At 42.0% G+C, this 14,860-nt stretch overlaps 1 protein-coding gene across 1 annotated transcript in view; it reads left to right on the top strand.

Moving 5' to 3' along the window:
* Positions 1-1,721: 1,721 nt before the first annotated feature.
* Positions 1,722-14,860, top strand: part of LOC132829189 (procathepsin L-like) — a 40,742-nt gene continuing 27,603 nt past the window's right edge. The window contains exon 1 of the mRNA XM_060846554.1: positions 1,722-1,767. The gene's annotated coding sequence lies outside the window, so the exon portion shown is untranslated. The remainder of the gene's footprint in view (positions 1,768-14,860) is intronic.

Raw genomic sequence — 14,860 nt, 5'->3', positions numbered from 1 at the left:
ACCTTGCATAAGTAATTATAATTGCAGAAGTAACACTACTTTACCTATATCCCACAATATGACATACCAGCTGGTAGAAAATGGAGTTGTGGCCAAGGTGAGATCAGCCATGATCTCAATAAATGAAAGAGCAGGCATGAGCTGCTGAATTGCCCACTTCCCCAATTCTTGTGTGCATTTATCATGATCTCTCTCATGTAAGTTCTTCTTCACTGATCATAGAATCCTTACAGTTGGAGACAGGCCATTCAGCCCAACAAATCCACACTGACTCTCCAAAGTGCTTCCCACCCAGATTCACTCCCTACTCTATCCCTGCATTTCCCATGGTCAATCCACCTAACCTGCACATCTTTGGACTGAGGTAGGAAACCACAGCACCCGGAGGATACCCACACAGATGCAGGAAGGACATGCAAACTGCACATAGACTCTCACCCAAGACTGGAATTGAACCTAGGTCCCTAGAACCATAAGGCAGTGCTAACCACTGAGCCACTGGAATAGCTCTTCTCCCCATTGAACATGGAAAACAAAAAAAGGGAAAAGATTCCCCAGCCATCACCATTCCTTGCTCTTGGTGTATTTCTCAGACTGCATCCCTTCTTTGAAGGTGTGGCCACATTATCCCTTTTGGTCCCAGTAATCACCTCCCAAGATACTGGTTGGGATGCTGTGTTTTCCAGCCTAGTCTTTGTCGTTTCATAGTCTCATAGGAACTCTACAATGCAGAAAGAGGTCATTTGGCCCATCGAGTCTGGACTGACCCTCCAAAGAGCATCCACCTAGACCTCATCCCATCCCATCCTCATAACTCTGCATTTCCCATGGTTAATCTGCCTAGCCTGCACATCTTTGGAATGCATCCTGCACAGTTTGCTGAAGGCCTCCTCAAAGAAACAAAAACTCTCAAATTCTTTTTAATCAACGTATTCAGACTTAAACCCAGGCCTTCTAACCCATAGATAGAGGTACTAGCACTGCACCAGAAGACCCTCAGTCCCCAATACTTTTTCATACTCCTTCAAATTGATGCTGAGGGACTTGCAAATTGTCCATATCACTGGGATCAATTGAAGTTTCAACACCAGCTTTTCCTGAGTTTGCTGCTCAGCTCCAGATTCACTGTAGGATGTCTAATCTTCGGTATTGATGCCCGACCGATGCCATATCTCCTATAAGTGTTAAGAAGTCAATTCATGAAAACTACCAGAGAGCTGCTGGCATTCCACACCTGCTAGCCCCTTTGTTGGACAGGGTTACAATATTAGAAAACGAAATTAGATTGAAATTAGTTTCATGCACGATTAATGTGTTTAACAACCAGAAGGGAATTTGAGTGCCAGATTGAGAAAATAGCCAACAATATCCATTTCCTTCCTTGAATACTGTCTTATCAACGTGAGTTCAGGGAGAGACATAAATATTTATGACTATGCTTCGTGGGTGGCATTGAGTGATTAAAGTCATTGACCTTACTCCGCTTATTCCCATGATACAATGAAGGTAGCAGTATGTTTAGCTTCGAGACTGAGCAAAGGGCAGTGGGGATGTGGTGGAATTTTGATCATATCAACAGCCCTCCAGAAACACAGGGACATAAAAATTCCATGTCTGTTTTACTCCTAGTATTTATTGTTCCTAGTGATTTTATCTTGAGCTCTCCCTGGAAAGAAAGAATCTGAAAAATCCAAAAAGCACTGAGAATGTTCCAGCTTTTGTTTACTGGCTTCACCATGAGCGTAGTGCTGATATTCCGCATTCAAAGTAAGTTCTAATCATACATTTTTATTTTAACATAGTTTATACATTGACAACCCCCAAATTTTTTTGTTTAATCAACATTACTGCAAGTGTTTCTTTCTTTAGAATAATGGTATTTAATTTTAACAAAAGTATTTTATTCAAGCAGCATATTCCCAGCTGTGATTTACATCCAAAAATTAATCAAATTCATATTGAGACTAAAAAGTAATCAAGACATGGAAATGTTACAATTGCACAATAACAAAAAGAGACAAATTCAGCAGCCAAAAAGAAAAATGGTGGATGGGACATTGAAGGAAAGATTGCATTAAATTCACAAATCGGGTTACAATCAATGTCAACTTTCTTATATCACAGGTATAAATTTCATCATTTCAGCCAGGGCTACTCAAAGCTGAGGGTGTGGCCCCAAGTGGGTCACGAGCTACAATTTTGAGGTTGAATTTGAGATGATTGGCTGATGTAGAGTTGGAACCAAGTTACAACAGCTGTGCCCCAACTCTAAAGAACTCCCAGCTCTCACATTTCTCAAGAAGATTTTGCAATTATATTCAAGCTTCAAGATAGATTCACAGAGTCATACTGTTGTACAGCACAGAAACTAGCCTTTGTGTCCATGCTGACCAGATATCCAAAATTAATCTCGTCCCATTTGCAAGTATTTGGCCTATATCCCTCTAAATCCTTCCTACTGATGTACCCATCCAGATGCATTTTAAATGCTGTAATTATCTCCGTCTCCATCACTTCCTCATTCCATACACACATAGCACCCTCTATGTGAAAAGAAGTGCTCCTTAGGTCCCTTCTAAATCTTTTCACTCTCTCCTTAAACCTATGCCCTCTAAGTTTGTACTCTTCTACCCTGGGGAAAAGACCTTGGCTATTCATCGTACCCATACCCCTAAAGATTTCATAAACCTCTGTAATGTTATCCCTCAGCTTCCAATACTCCAGGGAGAAAAGCTGCAGCCTATTCAGCCTTTCCCTATAGCTGAAACTCTCCAACCCCAGAAGCATGCTTGTAAATCTATTCTGCACCCTTTCAAGTTTAACAACATCCTTCCTATAGTAGGGAGGCCAGAACTGATTACAGTATTCCAAAAGTGGTCTAACCTATGTCCAGTATAGCTGCAACATGATAACCCAACTCCTATACTCAGTACATTGACCAAAAAAGGCAAGCATAACAAATGCCTTCGTCAACACCCTGTCTACCTGTGACTCCACCTTCAAGGAACCCCAAGATCTCTTGTTCAGCAACAATCCCCAGGGTCCTGCCATTAAGTGTATAAGTCCTGCCTTGATTTGCTTTACCAAAATGCAACACCTCACATTTATCTAAATGAAACTCCATGGGCCCATCTGATCAAGTTCCCGTTGTACTCTGAGAAAACCTTTTTCACTGTCCACTATCTCATCTATTTTGGGGTCATCTGCAAACTTACTAACCATTCCTCGTATATTCACATCAAAATCGCTTATAAAAGTGAAGAAAATGTATTGGGATGAGATCACAATGAGCAAACATTCCAGATTCACTGATTGAGGGCCCAAACCATGTAAGGATAGGATACACTGGTAACAACATAAGATATCGACTCCCTCTTCCTTCCCTCCTACTTTCATTTGTCCTGAACTCTACCCCACTTCCCACTTTCCCCTCTTGATGCTGACTACTTTGCACTCATTATTTAACTCGCCGCATCTCTTGACAAGAGCTCATGAGAAAAGCAGTAAGAATTGAGGAAGGAATAAGGATGTGTAGGGAGGGATAGAGTGGGGTGAGTGGCAGAAAGATGTGACATGAGAGATAGGCAGTGACAAGTTGGAGACATTTAGAAAGAGTTAATAAGTCATCAAGAATCAGTGAGTTACTGAGTCACACAGTGCTGTACAGCATGGAAACAGACCCTTCGGTCCAAATTTTCCATTTCAATCCTAAATAAATCTAGACCTATCTGCCAGCATTTGGCCCTCATCACTCTAAATCTTTCCCATTCTACACCCATCCAGATGCCTTCCAAATGTTGTAATTGTACCAGCATTCACCACTTCCTCTTGCAGCTCATCCCATATATGCATCACCTTCTGCCTGAAAATGTTCCCCTTTAGGTCCCTTTAAAATTTTTCCGCTCTCACCTTAAACTTATGCCCTCTAGTTTTGGATTCCCTGATCCCGGGGAAAAGAACTTGTCTATTCACGCTATCCATGCCCCTCATGGTTTTATAAACCTCTATAAGAGGTAAAAGTTAGGAATAGTATCTTTGAAGATGGATGGCTAGATTGGATTTAGATTAATTGTCATATGTATATAAAAATACAGTGTGTGTAAAGTGTCACCATGCCCCTCTGCCATCTTGAAACACTGAATATAATGCATAATTTTACTGCAATAGAGTTCATATTTCTCTCTTCTTGTTCCTCGACAGTGGCCAGAGTCTCTGTAACGGGCTCTGGGTTACCAGCCTCCCCAGTTACAACTGCCGCATCAGAGCTGGAAGCGTAGACATTGGGATGTGGGGGTCCCATCCCTCTCATTCCCTATCCAATGTCCCTCACGATGTTGCCAACATCCATCAGGGTCCTCCCGCATCCCTTTCACCAATTCTTCCGCTCCTTCAGGTACCCAGGCCCAGCCTCGAACCTGGAGCCTTGGCTCAGCCTGTGTGCCCAGGCTAGGTGAGTCAACCTTGCTTGCCAGGAGACCCTAGGCTGGGGTGGAGCTGTGTCCAGCACATCCTGGCTTTGCTGCTGCCGCCATTGGAAGCCTCTTCCTTTACCTGACACTCTCCAGGCAGAATTGCTAGAATTTTTGCCTAACAGGGATATTCGCCAATGACACCTAATGCAAGAGAGATGCCAGACCTGAGTGGTTACGGTCATGGATTAAAAATCTTTTGGTGTTACCACCTCCCCATGTGTTCACCACAACCCCCCGCACCCCCCCCCCCCCCCCACCACCACCATCCCACCCCACCCCACATTGGTTTGAATCCTGTTGACTACGATCCTTACCTTACTGAAGCAAGTGTGATAGTTTTATAAATTCATCTGTGTGGGTATCATTGGCTGGACAGCATTTATTGCCCATCCCTGGTTGCCCTTGAGAAGATAGTGGTGAGTTACCTTAGAGTCTCAGAGTCATAGAAATGTACAGAATGCAAACAGACCCTTCAGTCCAACTTGTCCATAATCAACAGATTTCCTAAATTGATCTAGTCCCTTAAAGTCTGGTTGAAGATTTGTAGCTCGGGTGTCCGTTGTTGTGGTTCTGTTCGCCGAGCTGGAAGTTTTTGCTGCAAACGTTTCGTTCCCTGGCTAGGGAACATCATCAGCACTGATGATGTTCCCTAGCCAGGTAACGAAACGTTTGTAGCAAAAACTTCCAGCTCGGTGATCTAGTCCCATTTGCCAGCATTTGGCCCCTATTCTTCGAAATCCTTCCTATTTATATAACCATCCAGATGTTTTTTACATGCTGTAATTGTACCAGCCTCCACCACGTCCTCTGACAGCTCATTCCATACACGCAACACCCTCTGCATGAAAACGTTGTTCTTAAGGTCCCTTTTAAATCTTTTTCCTCTCACCTTCAACCTACACCCTCTAGTTCTGGACTCCCCCATTCAAGGGAATTTCTATAAGGTCACCTCTCAACCTCTGACACTTCAGGGAAAACAACGCCAGCCTGTTCAGCCTCTTCGTATAGCTCAAACCTTCCAATCCTGGCAACATCCTTTTTTCTGATCCCTTTCAATTTCACAACATCCTTCCTATAGGAGGGAAACCAGAATTGCACACAATATTCCAAAAGTGGCCTAACCAATGTTCTGTACAGCTGCAACATGACATGTCAACTCAATGTTCTGATCTATAAAGGAAAACATACAAAACACCTTCTTCACTATCCTATTACCTGACACTCCACTTTCAAGGAACTATGAACCTGCATGCTTCTTGAACTGCTACAGTCAACTTGCTGTGAGTTGACCCACAATGCCATGAGGGACCGAATGTCAGGATTTTGACCCAGCGACAGTGAAGGAATGGTGAAAATTTCCAAGTCAGGATGGTGAGTGGCTCGGATGGGAACTTGAAAGAGGTCATGGCCCCATGCACCTGCAGGCCTTGTCCTTCCAGATAGAAGTGGTTATGGGTTCAGAAGGTGCTGTGTGATGATCTTTGGTGAATTTCTACAGTGCATCTTATAGATAGTGTGCACTGCTCCTACTGAGCATTGGTGTTGGAGCTGCACTCATTCAGGCAAGTGGGGCGTATTCCATCATACTCCTGACTTGTGCTTTGCTAATACTGGACTGGTTTTGGTGAGTCAGAGGTGAGTTATACATCATGGTATTCCTAGCTTCTGATATGCTCTTGTAGTTACTGTGTTTACGTGGTGAGTCTATTTAAGTTTCTGGTCAACGATAAACCCCAGGATGTTGTTAGTTGGGGATTCAGTGATGAAAACACCATTGAATATCATGGGGTGGTAGTTAGACTGTCTTTTCTTGATGATAGTCATAGCCTGGCATTTGTGTGGCACAATTTGCTGGCTAAATAAGACATACTCACATTTTATCATGTTTTTTCAAGGACATTTGCAGCATTCAAAAACATAGAAGAACACAGAAATCTAAACAGGGAGTCCACAAAAGCAAGGCACGTGCATTTCTGATGTAGTCAATGGGAATTTAACGTAAAATTTACAGAACAGATAACATAGTTCCTTTATTATCTGTTTTCTGATAAGGAAGTGATTTTCATTTAGTACTTCCTAATTTAGTATGCTGTTTTCCAGGACCACATGTGGGATTGTTGGAATACTTTGGCTGAATGGAGAGCTTTTGAACTATTCCAATGACATTTATAACTCAGAGGCCACCAAAACCCTTTGAATAGAGATAAAAGGTGAAAAATAACTCCCAAAGGAAAGAGTGATCAATCAGAGCCTGCAAAGATCAAAGCTATGTCAGGATTTCAGTTGTAACCCTAACTCATCAGTCCATTACTGGTGGAGATTTGTTAACCTGTGCTCTCTCTCAGATGCTATAACCTCCCAATGTTTATTGCCTATCCAATGTGAGAAGTCATTTATGATCCTGGCCTGTAATTTTCACAATTAAAACCTTGAAACTACCTACTCCCAAAATACCTTCCTGCAGTCACCTGCCCACTTGGAGAACTTGTAAACCAAAGATTGGTCCCACTTGGTCTGAAATCTGTACATCAATGTCATATGCACACAGTACTCGAATGACCAGGGGTGTACAGAGATTATGAACATTGGCAGAAAACAGACAGTGAATATAAGGCAATCCAGTCCATTTCATCTTTTCCAGAGATAGTTCTGAAGAGGGAGAAATTGTTAATACGGTAGCCAGAGTGTTTCAGGGTCAGTAGGGGGAGAGGGGGCTCAGGTGACACTGCCATGTGAGATGTAGACTGCAGCAAAATAGATCTGCACCATAATAATATGCAAATGATGAAGGCATAACTAATATTAGTATTAGAGATTAAAATAAAGCATCAAACTGGAAGAAGTACATAGAGAGGTCTCAGACTACTGTATTTAGTAACCTGCAATGCATAGATGTAATAAAAGAATAAGGTAAAGTCACTATTGTTTTATCAGACCAAAGGGCCGCTCTGTTGTTGCAGAGAAGGAAATGTCTGGTGGTGGTTTAGCCTAAGGGTCACCACGCTTCAGGTGAGGGGTGCAATTGAGAAGGAGAATCTTTCTTGGTAACCTCAGCAGGTGTGGGAATTGAATCTATGCTGTTGAAATCACACTGCATTGCAAACCAGCCATTCAGCAAACAGACCCCCACTAACTGTTACAGGAAGGATATTATTAAGCTGGAGGGAGCTCTGAAGAAATTTACCACATTGTTTGCCAGGAATGGAGGGTCTGAGTTATAAAGAAAGGCTGCTTAGGCTGGGACTTTTTTTCTCAGGAATATAGGAGGTTGAGGTGTGACCTTATAGAGGTCTATAAAATCATGGAGGGTATAGATAAGGTGAATAGCTGGTGCATTTTCCCTAGGATGGGGGATGTCAAAACAAAGTATTTTTTTTATGTGAGAGGAGAAAGATTTTTAAAAGATGTGGCAATTTGGTTTTACACGGAGAGTGGTTTGTGTATGGAATGAAATTCCAGAGGAAGTGGTGGATGCGGGCATAGTTATGAAGTTTAAATGATATTTGGATAACTACATTATTAAGAAATGTTTGGAGCAGGTGCAGGCAGGTGGGATGAGTTTGGTTAGGATTATGATTAGCATGAACTGATTGGACCAACGGTTCTGTTTCTGTGAGCTTATATGACTCTATAATGTTATAGATCAGGAGTTGAAGGGCATTACCTAAGGATAAGGAGACACTAGCAATGTTTCCTCTCTTTTTCCTCCTCCTCTGTGGATCTCCAGGGTTTGTATTCAACATAGAATCATCGAGATGTACAGCATGGAAACAGACCCTTCGGACCAGCTCATCCATGCCAACTAGATATCCCAACCCAATCTAGTCCCACCTGCCAGTACCTGGCCCATATCCCTCCAAACCCTTCCTATTCATATACCCAGTCAAATGCCTCTTAAATGTTGCAATGTACCAGCCTCCACCACTTTCTCTGGCAGCTCAATCCCATACACTTACCACTCTCTTGCTGTATTCACCATTGCTGGCTGAAGATTGCTGCAAATGATTCAGCTTTATCTTTCACATTGAGTGATGGGAATGTTTGTGGAGCTTTCTCCTCCAGTGAGTTGGCAATTCATTCCATACATGCACCACTCTCTGAGTGAAAAAGTTGCCTTTTAGGTCTCTTTTATATCTTTCCCTTCTCATCTTAAACCAATGCTCCCTAGTTCTGGACTCCCCGACCCCAGGGAAAAGACTTTGCCTACTTACCCTCTCCATGCCCCTCATAATTTTGTAAACCTCTATAAAGTCACCCCTCAGCCTCCGACACTGCAGGGAAAACAGCCCCAGCCTGTTCAGCCTCTCCCTATAGCTCAAATCCACCAACCCTGGCAATATCCTTGTAAACTTTTTCTGGACCCTTTCAGGTTTCACAACATCTTCCCAATAAGAAGGAGACCAGAACTGCATGCAATATTCCAACAGTGGCCTAACTAATGTCCTGTTCAGCCACAACATGACCTCCCAATTCCTGTACTCAATACTCTGACCAACACAGGAAAGCATACCAAATGCCATCTTCACTATCCTATCTACCTGTGACTCCACTTTCAAGGAGCTATGAATCTGCACTCCAAGGTCTCTTTGTTCAGCAACTGATGATGTTGTATAAGTCCTGCCAAGATTTGCTTTCCCAAAATGCAACACTCACATTTATCTAAATTCAACTCCATCTGCCTCTTCTCAGCCCATTGGCCCATGTGATCAAGATCCTGTTGCAATCTGAGATAACCTTCTTTGCTGTCCACAATACCTCCAGTTTTGGTGTCATCAGCAAACTTAGTAACTATACGTCTTATGCTTACATCCAAAGCAGTCGTGTCTGGAAACCGAGGTCATGCATAGGCCATCCCAGCACATCCGCACACTCTAGACGGAATATTGGCCTCCACCCTCACACAAAGGGAATGTTGAGACAGCCACAGCTCAGAGGTACTAAGGAGAACTATCCAATTCTGCTGGAAGCAGCATTACTTTAAGCAGAAAATTAAGCATAGTGGCAACTAGGGCCCCTCCAAATTCAGGATCCATGGTTAGATGAGACGGTCCACAAGATGCAGCTAAAGAAGGGGAGACTCTGAAGTCAGGAAAATATCTTGGAAGCATTCAAACAGAAGCTTGGAAAAGGAGGAAACTTAGAACAGAAGGTGACAGTGTGGAAGGACTCCAAACAGCAAAATAAAGAACTTCCGGTAATTTCATTGCCAAGCCACAACTAGCAATATTCCAAAGGGTAAAAACTTAGAAACGAAAACAGAGCAAGAAGGAAAATCCTATGTCTAATAACTGATGATATTGTGTGAAGCCAAAGGTGAAAGAAAATATGACAGAGTATGATTTTTGATTGAAACATTCAACTCATACATTAGGCTCCTAGAATCATTGCCTGATTGAAAGGGTAAGATTCAGTCAGTAATCTCAGCGTTTGAGTGAGTAAATACAGGCATTTTTACCAGGTTTATATTGTCTATTGCAGTAAGACCATGAGCCATAGGAGCAGAAATCAGCCACTCAGCCCATCAAGTCTGCTCCACCATTGAACAAAATCTTGGCAGATCCATTAATCACCAACTCCACTCTTCTGCCTTTTCCCCGTAACCCTCACTTCACTTATTGATTAAAAACCTGACTATCTCAGCCTTGAATACACTTAGTGACCAAGCAATTTAACAATTCTCTGTGGTAAAGAATTCCACAGATTCACAACCCTCTGAGGGAAGAAATTTCTCCTCATCTCTGTCTTAAACCCTTGACCCTTTATTATGTCCTATGATGCTCAACCTCTCACAAGGGGTAAGGACCTATCAGGGATACTATCAGCATGAAATTCCAAAGCTATTCAGAGACTTAGACGACTTAAAGCAGGAATATCACATTGCTCCACATATTCACTTACACATATCCCTGGCAAGCTTCCATTCATAATCTATTTTCCCTCTGTCAATCAATTGCTTTGTCCTTCTTTGCTGATATTTGAACTGTCCCCAATCCTTAGATCTCCTACTTTTTTGGCTAATGTTTGTGTCTCTTACTTGGATCTAATATTATCCCTAATTTCCCTTGTTACCATGATCATGCCATTGTTTTCCATTGCATTTTTGATCCAAACAGGGATGAACACTTGTTACAATTCCTCCATTCAATGTTTGTCATTACCCATCCCTTTTAATACCATTTCTCAACTTATCATAGCCAACTTTTGCCTCATACCATTGTAGTTTCCTCTACCTCGACTCAGAACCTTAGCCTCAGAATCACTTGCATGCCTCTCATTTTGATGAGGAATTCTACTATATTATGGTCATTCATCCCTAAGGGGTGCTGCACAGCTAATTTGCCACGTACTCCTTTCTCATTACACAATAACAAATTGAGGCTAGCCTGTTCTCTAATTAAATCTTCAGCGTAGAGAGCCAGAAAACCATCCGGTACACACTTCATGAATTCCTCCTCTTACCATATTATTACCAATTTAATTTGCCCAATCTAAAAACAGATTAAAGTAATTGATAATTACAGCTGTACCTTTATTCATGGTGCCTCTAATTTCCTTTTTAACGTCTTCTCTAACATTGCCTCTACAGTCAGGGGTCTAGTCAAATCTTCAGAAGGTTTATCATGGAGGGTCTAAACAGAGTGGATAGACAGAAACCTGTTCCTGCTCATAAGTGGATTGAGTACACAAAGGGAATGGTTTTAAAGTATTTTGCAAAAGAAGCCAGTATGTGGGAAGAAAATGTTTTTCATAAAGCAAGGAATGTACTGCCTGGGAGTGGCCTCAGATGATTATTTACATAGAAACATTGTGCAGGGTTATGGGAAAAGTCTGGAAGAATGGCACAAAGCTAAAATGTTCCGAGAGTCAGTCCAGACATGATGGGCCAAATGGTCTTCTTTAGTAATAACAATTCCGTGATTCTGTAAATTTGACATGATCATGACCTCATTCCTGCTGGGCTGGCTGTCCATTGACTTGCAGATCCCTCCCTAGAGCTAATCTCTCAAGTATGTCTGTGTGTGAACTGGTTCCTTTGTCATGTCTTGCTCTTATATCACTGTCAGACAAAATTGCAGTTCTTCACCATCTGAAGGTGTTGCAGTGAAGGGAGTGGACAAATGTATGCAAAGATAAAACCTTAAACTGTCTGCAGCTTGTACTCAGAGGAGATTGGGGGAATGAGGCAAAAATAGGATGGGCAAAAAAGGATAAGAACATTCTGACATTTTCATCCTGTCACTGGCCACAGCCTCGGCATGGACACCCCAGTGATAGCATGCACTGTTTCCAAAAGCATTTTCTTATTGGGATTATTTATTTTTTAAGCCATAGCTTCCGTGAACATGTGCTAACCTATCAGGACTTCTCTCATCCTATTGAGGCATGCAGTTAGTTGTGAATTCACATGGGCAATACAAGTATTTGTTGCCCATCCCTAATTGACCTTCAGAATGTCGAGTTCACTTACCTTCTTGAACTGTAGCTGTATGCGCACTGTATACCCACAGTGCAGTTTAAAAGTGAGTTCCAGGAATTTTACCTGCTGGAAGTGAAGGAACTGTGACATAGTTTCAAATCAGGTTGGGATATGAGTCTGAGGGGAACTTGCAGGTGATGGGGACCCATCTATCTAATGCCCTTATGTTTCTAGATGGTAGAGGTTGCAGGTTTGAAGGGAGCTCTAGTCCAGTGAAATCTGCATGACAATGTCGAAAATTACACAGGTAGTCCTGGCCCCAAATTCAATCCAATTTGTATCAGGAGAAGCACACAGTAGGCCATCAACCCTACTGCATCTTTCAATATGATCATGGTCTCTCATCCAATTCACTGCCCTGTTTCTCATACTCTATGATCCCTTTAGTCCTAAGTACTATATCTAACTCCTTCTTCAAAACATTCAATGTTTTGGCCTCGACTGATTTTTGAGCAGAGAGTCCCATAAACTCACCACTCTGTGGATGAAGAAATTTCTCCTTAATCCTATATGGCCTATCTGTGAGCCCTGGGTTGGGACTCTCCAGTCAATTCAGGAACATAATTCCAGCTTTAACCCTGTCTAATCCTGTGAGAGTTTTGTAGGTTTCTGTCACACACACACACACACACACACACACACACACACACACACTCCGATGATCCAGTCTCCCTTCATATGTCAGATCTGCCATCCCAGGAATCAGTCTGATAATTCTTCCCTTAACACCAGAACACTCTTCCTATGGTGAGACCCAAACTGCAGGCAAAACTCCAGAAGTTTGCTGGTTCAAGTCCCATTCCAGAGACTTGAAAACTTGACTGTCATACTGAGGCACTGTTGGTGGTGCTGTCTTTTTGTTGAGACATTAAAGAAGTGGCAGTCATTAGTCAATATGAATGACCCCATGGCACTATTTGAAAAGGTAGAGGGAGTCGCCCTCAGTCTGACCTTCAGGCCAAACATCCATCAGCTAACATGTGACCCAGCTCAGGCTGACCTAGGTGAAAATTTCAAGGCGTGAGCAGGAATCCACAAGGAATACCGACTCTTCCCAGTGAAAGGAAATACAACTGGAAACTGTATCCACCCATTGTTAGAGAACCAAAATAACATTTAGAATTCCAAGCCTTCAAGACCCATGTGAATAAACCTCTTTCTACAGTTATATAGACGACTGTAAGTAGAGGTATAAAATACAAAAGCGAGACTGCTATGTTGAACTTATATACAATACTGGTTTAGCCACATCTGAAGTACGGGTCATCATACCTTGAAAAAAACATCGAGTATTTAAAGAGGCCACACAGTAGATTTACTGGAATATTGTGAGGCATGAGGAACTTCAGTCACATGGACAGTTGGGATTGATTAATGATTAAAGCGAAGATTTAATATACATACCAAAATCATGAAGGATTTGATTGAGTAAATAAGCAGAAACAGTTTCCACTGGTGAGAGAACTGATGATCAGAGATTATTTGCCTAAAATCGAGGGATGGAGGCTGAAGCGAAATCTTTTTACATAGCAGGTTGCAGAATATGTACTGCATGAAGTAACTTTCAACATGGCATATTGGTGACAAAAATGAACAGGGTACAAGTGTAAGAGCTGGTGAGTAATACCGTTTGATGAGTCCAACACATACTGTCTGATTCCTATATTGTGATAACTACACAAAAATAAAATGGAAATCACCAGGTTAAAAGGCTCTATCATTTGAAACATCCGAGGTAAAAACAAAAAACAGGACAAAAGCTAATTTGGAAATTCTTGACGTTTTTCTTTTTGCTGCATTGTAACTGTTCGTGCTTCTTCCAGAGATTCTCTGATGTTTTCTTGGTGTGAAAGATGGCAAAAATTCTGACTAGGCTGCAGTACTCTAGCAGCCTAAGGCCCCTTCCATTTACTGCTCACTTAATTTGAGTTTACAAACAGTGTCTTAACACACGGTTTCAGGCATTTATGCATAATGGGATTACTGATGATGAATGGTCAGCTCATGATAGAATCTCGGGTCATCTTAGTTCACTTAGCAGAAATTTAACATTTGCCTTAAGGCTACAACCAACCTGTTTGAGAATCTTCTGAACCTTCTGTCTTAGAGTTACTGGTATATAAATCCCAACCCTCAATCAGAACAATTTAGAAGAAACTCCGGAACTCAGCAAATGAGGTGAGGCTACAGTCATTTTGTTTACTTACATTAGATCCAATGATGTGTATAAACTGTTTAAAGTTCCCAGTCTGTATTAAATGTCTCCATTTGTATTTCAATGTTAGGTTCCCTCATTTCATTTCCCTAACAGACTGAAGTGGGCTAGCAGGTTTATGGCAATATTCTGGCTGAGGATAAATTGCACTTTAGAAATTAATGGACATGTTCATTGTGTATTTATGTCCTTCCGCTCACTTTGTAGTCCTATTTCAAAACATTAGATTTATTCTGTTGCCAAACTAAAGGGTCATCTCACTAATATAGCGGTTAACCAAGGGCTAATTTTGTGAAGACTGATTAGATTAGATTAGATTAGATTCCCTACAGTATGGAATACTGAAGATGCCTATTCATAGAATCCCTTCAGTGCAGAAACAAGCTGTTCAGCTCATTGAGTCCACACTGACCTTCTGATGAGCACCCACCCAGACCCACCTCCCCCTATCCAATCCCTGTAACCCAGCATTTCCCAGGTCTAACCCACCTAGGCTGCACACCTCTCCATGCTATGGGCAATTTAGCATGGCCAATCCACCTAACCTGTATATCTTTGGACTGTGGGAGGAAACCAAAGGAACCCCACACAGACACAGGGAGAATACACAAGCTCCATGCAGATAGATGAGGCGGGAATCAAACCCGGGTAATGAGTGCTGTGAGGCAGTGGGGCTAATTACTGAGCCACCATGCC

The sequence above is a fragment of the Hemiscyllium ocellatum genome, chromosome 28, assembly GCF_020745735.1.
Source record: "Hemiscyllium ocellatum isolate sHemOce1 chromosome 28, sHemOce1.pat.X.cur, whole genome shotgun sequence".
Classification (NCBI taxonomy): domain Eukaryota; kingdom Metazoa; phylum Chordata; class Chondrichthyes; order Orectolobiformes; family Hemiscylliidae; genus Hemiscyllium; species Hemiscyllium ocellatum.
This window is presented reverse-complemented; position numbering and strand designations above follow the sequence as displayed.